Source organism: Sorex araneus, chromosome 2, assembly GCF_027595985.1.
Source record: "Sorex araneus isolate mSorAra2 chromosome 2, mSorAra2.pri, whole genome shotgun sequence".
Lineage (NCBI taxonomy): Eukaryota > Metazoa > Chordata > Mammalia > Eulipotyphla > Soricidae > Sorex > Sorex araneus.
In genome coordinates, this window is record NC_073303.1 from 332,370,122 (window position 1) to 332,377,072 (window position 6,951).

The window sequence follows — 6,951 nt, forward strand, 5'->3', positions numbered from 1 at the left end:
AGGATCACTTCCTCACTGGGTTCAAGCTAAAATCAGATTTCCACACTGCACAGAGCAATGTTTTCTCCTACTGTCAGATCAACAATTCCCTTCCCAGATAATCTGCTATACTCTACTACACATGTTCTAAGAAAAACTACACAAAACAATTACTCAACTAAGAGCAAGGGCAAGCACATAGATCAGGGAGGGTCAACCACAGCAGGTGAAGAGCAAACTAAAGCTCAAAGAAGAATTTGATGAGATCATAACAGAACAGAGGCAGAAGAGATAGTACAGTTGGTAATGCACACAATGCCAAACCCATTTTCATCCCCAGAACTACCAGAAGTGAGTGATCCTTGAGCAGAACCAAAAGTAAGCCCTGAGCACATTTGGGTGTAGTGTAAAAACCAAAACAAACCAAAAAGCATGCCAGGAAGAAGCAAACATGTATGCAAAATTAATCAGACATAAAAAGGACAGAAAATAACTCAGTCTGAGGGCAGAGTATGTGGGTGTGAGGAGAGGCAAGATGACTTTAGAGTCATATATTCAGGGCCTGGAGCGATAGCACAGCAGGTAGGGTGTTTGCCTTGCATACAACCAACCCACGTTCGATCCCCAGCATCCCATATGGTCCCCTGAACACCGCCAGGAGTAATTCCTGAGTGCAAAGCCAGGAGCAACCCTTGCGCATCGCTGGGTGTGATCCAAAAAGCTAAAAAAAAAAAGAAAAGAAAAAAAGGAAAACAAACAAACAAACAAAAAAAAACAGAGTCATATATTCAAATTGTGCACAGAGTTTTTGAGTTTCTTTTAATTTTTGGTTTCCTGATTTGCAAACAATATATCAAGAAGAATAAATGAGAGGCTGGAGAGATAGTACAGCAGGTAGGGTGTATGTGTGCCTTTGTATGCAGCCAACCTGGGTTTGATCCCAGACATTCTTATGGTTCCCCGAGCACCTCCAGGAGTGATTCTTGAATGCACAGGAGTAACCCCTGAGCATGGCCGGGTGTGGCCCCCCCAGCCACCAACACAAGATAAATAAATTAGAGCACATAAATAGGAAAGACAATGATGGTATATGGTTTCAATTTAGCATTTAGAAATTATTATTATTATGACTACACTAATAAATAAGGCTGTGATGGACCTATGCAAGGTCAGATGAACAGTTTTAAATGTGGAGCTAATTCAAGCAACACTTGAAAGCTATTTAAAGCACATGAAAGATTTTCATCTGGGAATAGACTGATCGATCAGGTTTCTGTTTTACAAAGCAGTGGAGGCGGACAAAGTACTTGGGGAGGTAGTTGAATAAAAACACTACCTAGATTTCTGGTCTCTATGCTAACTTCAAGTCAGTAAACGTAACTACTTTCCTTCTACAGAGGGGGTGGGGGGAAGTGGGGGGGAAAGTCTAACCAAAACCAAATGGCAGAACACTCCTTGCCTTTGGGGCAAAACGCCTTTTCCTTTTAAGCGGTATTAATAGTCACAAATTCTCAAGAACTGATCATAATTTAGTAATTCCCTCTGATGGAGGTGTCACTTTTTTAAACTGACAAAAATAGTCATTAGAGGAAAACAGAAACCGCGGTGTTGCTCAAAGCTAATGAAAACTAAGCATTCTAACAACAAAGTGTAACATTTTCTCTAACAGTATTCTACGTAAAGGACATTTGAGAGTAAGACCAGAATCCACTTTATCTTAGAATTCACATAAATACAAAAAGTTCAGTTTTTTAGATCCCGTCTATTTATTTTTATGGGCGTCACACCTCCACCCCCCACCCCAACTATAGCACTTTGAAGGAACTATTTCCAGGCTAATACTGACCCCTTGTGGTTAGAATTAGTTACTTCAAGGAAGGTATCAGCCCCAGGAAAAGTCGATTTAATTTGTGTTATGAACAGTAGGCCAAGGTTAAATGATCACATTTTGTGGTGGTGCAATGCTTCCTCCCAAGACAATGCAGAGTAGTGCCATATAAGTGATCATACTTCTTGTTAAATTTTTTGTTGAATATCCCTGATAGACCATTACAAAGCTGTTCATGATTGGGTTTCAATGATCCAACACCTATCCCTCCACTAGTGTACGTTTCCCATCACTAATGTCCCTCATTTCTCTCCTGCCATCCCCCAACAACCTTCCTGCCCGCCCCCACAATGCATCTATGGCAGGTACTTTTCTTCTCTCTCTCTCTTTTTCCTTTTGTGCATTATGGTTTGCAATACAAGTACTAAGGAGTCATCGTGTTTGTTCAGGGCTTTTAGATTTTTAATGTGAAGGTAAGGCTGGGGTAGCTATTTCAACTGGGTGGCAGCTTTGGGGTGTGGACGTGACTGCCGAGGCTTCCAAAAGTGCAGGAAGGTTGGGGGTTGTAGCACATCGTGGCCCCTAAGAAAGCCTGTAGATTTCAGTCACAAAACCTGCATACCCTAATTTTTCAGCAGATTATATCTTGGTGAGGTCTGTCTCAAGATGGTAAGTCTGGCCAGGTCCTTGCTGCAATTTTGGATCATGGAAGCAAGCAGCTGCTGGGGCCTCTGCTTGGGCGGGCACCGGGCTCACCCACTTCCCTCCGATTTACCCATCTATTCAGTCCTTGCGGGTCCCAGATAATTATGACTTTTGGTCTCCTTCAAGATTTATTTGTAGGTCTCTGAAGCAAGGTCAGTAGAAGAGCTTACATGGTGACACTGGGAGTTGGTTTGGGGGTGACTGCTAGAGCTTCAAAAAGTATAGGGAAGTGGGGGGAGGTAGCCCATCCCAACCCCCAAAAAGCCTGGAGATTTCAGTGCTTGTCCAAATTTTCAGCAGACTGTATCTCGGTGAGGTACATCCCAAGATGGTGGAATCTAGCTGGGAACATGGCAGAGATTTAGGGTGTGGGAGTAAGTGGCTACTAGGGATTCTGGTTGGGTTGACACCAGGCTGACACACCCCTCCAATTTACCCCAGTCTATTCAACCTTGTGTGGGTCTGAGATGAGCTGTAGCTTTTGATCTCTTTCAAGATTTACTTATAGGAGGCTGGAGCTATAGCACAGCGGGTAGGGCATTTACCTTGCACGTGGCTGACCCGGGTTCGATTCCCAGCATCCCATATGGTCCCCCAAGCACTGCCAGGAGTAATTCCTGAGTACATGAGCCAGGAGTAATCTCTGTGCATCACTGGGTGTGACCCAAAAAGGAAAAAAAAAAGATTTTTATATAGGTCTCTAAAGCCAGGCTGATAAATAAGCTTGTGTAGCTGAGCTGAAGGTGGTTTATGGGCGTGGCTCTTGGCTGTTTAATTTCTTGGGTGTAGGGAGCCATCTTACAGAGCTTGGCTCTTATCGTCTAGTCAAGCGGAGGCTGCTTGGGATTCCTGTGATCTTATCATTTCACCACTTGTCTCACTAGCCAACGGCCATGCCTGATCAACATTTTACTATTGTTCCTGTGGGGGTCCAAGCATGCATACCACCCCCTCCCACCAAGAGGTATAAGTATTGTAACTGCTGTGAATAAACTCTCTCTCTCTCCTCCTCCTCCTTCTGGCTCTGCGTCTGTTCATTTGGTTACGTCCCCTCCTTAGCCCCACGAAGGGTCCTCCCTGCGGGACAGGATGATGCCCGCAGGGGGGACCCCACACTTGGGAAACTCGGTCCTGAATTGTTGGGGTACAGTCAGAGGAACAGCGGCAATTTTGGGGTATCAGGAAGCCTGAAGGCACCATCAGGCTTCTAATGCACTCATCCTGCAGGTACAGATTGACTTGCTCATGGCACCACACCCTTAGAAATCAGATTTTAAAAGTAAAATTTTTCAACCAAAGTTATTTTTTTGGAAATCCCTAGAACTTTCTTTCCCTCTTCCATAGACTTTCTTATTCTGGTTTTTACATTTCTGTTGAATATGATAAAGTAAAACACGATCAATCTAACCCACAAATTTATACCCACAAACTAGGTCTTTTATTTTCATACACTCAAATATTTTAAAGTTTATTTACTAATTTAATGACATTTAAAATTTCCCATTCTCAGCATTACCAACAGTACCAAAACACCCTTACACACATCCCTATTTACAAGTTCAAGAAATCCTAGTGTTTACTCCTAAAGTTGCTGGGTTGTAAAGTATTAGATCTTCAGTCTTGATAAAGTGCAAAATTCTTTTCTAAAATGATTCTACCAGAGTACATTTTCAGTCCTGCTCACACTCTTAGAACCTTGAAATAGATGGAAGAACATCTCAATATTGTTTACACAGTCCCTTCTTGAGATTAATCATGCTTTTGTATTTTCTCTTCCATATGGATGTCATTTTTGTTATTTGCCATTTTAATGTGTATATATATGAGCTGGAGCGATAGCACAGTGGGTAGGGTGTTTGCCTTGCATGTGGCCGATCCAGGTTCGATTCCTCTGCCCCTCTTGGAGAGCCTGGCAAGCTACTGAGAGTACCTCACCCGCATGGCAGACACTGGCAAACTCCCTGTGTTGTATTTGATATGCCAAAAACAGTAACAACAAGTCTCACATAGAGATGTTACTGGTACCTGCTCAAGCACATCGATGAGCAACGGGATGACAGTGACAGTGATATATGGGCTGGGGTGATAGCACAGAGGGTAGGGTATTTGTCTTGCACAGGGCCGACCCAAGTTTGATTCCTCTGTCTCTCTCAGAGAGCCTGGCAAGCTACCAAGATTATCCCACCCACACAGCAGAGCCTGGCAAGCTACCTATGGTGTATTTGATATGCCAAAAACAGTAACAAGTCTCACAATGGAGATCTTACAGGTGCCCGCTCAAGCAAATCAATTAAAAATGGGATGACAGTGCTACAGTGCTTTATGTGTGTGTGTGTGTGTGTGTATATATATATATATATATATATATATATATATATATATATATATAGTTTGTTTCTTGTGTGTGTTTGTTTGGGGGCCATACCCAGTGGCGCTCAGAGTTTACTCCTGGCTTGCACTCAAGAATCACTCCTGGCAGTGCTGGCACACCATATATGGTGCCACAGATCAAACCCGGCACATGATTCCAGGCTGTACTGGAAAAGGTCATTCCCAGTGGAGGTCATGGGACAAAGTGATGCTGGAGTTTGAACCAGGGTTAGCCGCATGCAAGTCATGTGTTTTACGTTCTGTACTGTCTTCCTGACCCAAAGTTAATTTTAAAGTAACCAAAATTATCAATCTTTTCCTTTAAGGTTTTTTTCCTATGGTAATTCCTCCCTATCCCTAGGCTACAAAACATTCTAAATAATTCAACTTTGCATTCCATACTGTCCACCTGGAATACTTTTAAGTATTTATCATGGAGAGAACATGGTTATAACAGTGCTAATGTTGATGCTTTTCCTGCTTCCCACCACTGTCCTTGTATCTCTATATAATGAAGCATTATTGACTATAGTCATCAGTATGGTACAATGGATCCCCAGGGCCTATTCATCTAACAACTGGAACTTTGTGCCCTTTGACCACCTCTCCCATGCCCCCAAAACTTTCAACAAGTAGCCTTTTATGAGTTTGATTTTTCATACTTCGTATTTTGCGTAGTAGTTGTCTTGTATTTTGTCCATTTTAGTAAAAGGTCACAAGTTTGACCTCTGGTTCCAGCCATCACATGCATCAAGCAGGTACCTGGCAGCTCTTACTGATACCCACTGCAACATTATGTTCAGCCACAATACATCCATATGTGTACAAAGCCAACTAACGCAGTGGAACTTCATAGTGAGTTTCACTGAAGGACATGCAAGCACCCCAGTGCTGGGGAACAGCCCCAGGTGAACAGGCCTAAAACTGGGGCACTACAAGGATTAAGAGACAGAAATAAGAGAGAAAAAGCATGGGATCAGGAGCTAACAACCTCCTAGACTGAGAGCCCTGACTGTCGGCCATAAACAGTATTTATTGCTTAGAACCAATAATCATTAAAAGGAGAAGAACAGCATTCTTCAGTTCGGTGCCTAACAATCTTGATCAAACTGGGTTAAAGACTAACATATCCTAGGGCATTAGTTTATTGGGATAAACATAAACGTAAAGAGCTTTTTTAAGGGGGAAATTCGAGGAGCACTCCAGGGCAGCATTTCATTTCCAGACTCCAGCATTCTGGATTCTGATTCCCAACACCCCAGAAAGTGCAAGGATCTCCAAAGGATGCCCCAGCAAGTGCTTGAACTCTGCTGGCACTTCCAAGAGTACTATGACCAGAATATGCGTGAGTACCCACAACTAGAGCACAGTCCTTGGTGAGCACTTTGGCAGGTGAGTACCACAGTGAGGAGTGCTCAGCACCCAACAACCATCATGATGAAGGGAAGGAAAAATTAAGTTCCACAATGATTTCATTTTAGGGGCACACCTAGTGATGCTCAGGGATCACTCCTGAGGGTGCTCTGGGTATGGCCATATGGGTAGGGGCCAAAGCCATAGTAGAATGGGTAGGGTGTTTGTCTTTCATGTAGCAGATCTGGTTCCATCCCTGGCATCCCACATCCCATATAGTTTCCCGAGCACCACACAGAGTGATTCCTGAGTGCAGAGCCAGGAGTAACCCCTGAGCATAACCAGGTGTAGCACAAAAACAAAAAACTAAAAAGTTTTAGGTTTTAATACAAGATTATACAGAAAACAAATACAGCTACAGAAAACAGACTGATGGTAGTCAAGCGTGAGGCAGGAGTTGGGCAAAGGCAAAATGAAAATGAGTGAAAATGTACAAACTTCCAGTTATCATATAAAGTCAGAGAAGCAAATAACCGTAGAAAATGGTCCGCAGTTAATACTATTACTATACTGCACCCTTAAGTCAGGAGTAACTCTTAAATAATGAGGAAGAAAAAAAAAAGTATGACTGTAAGGTATGTTCATAATATCACTGAGATCATTTCACAGTACAAACATGGAATCTTTTTTTTCTAAAGTTCACGTATGTTTGATTG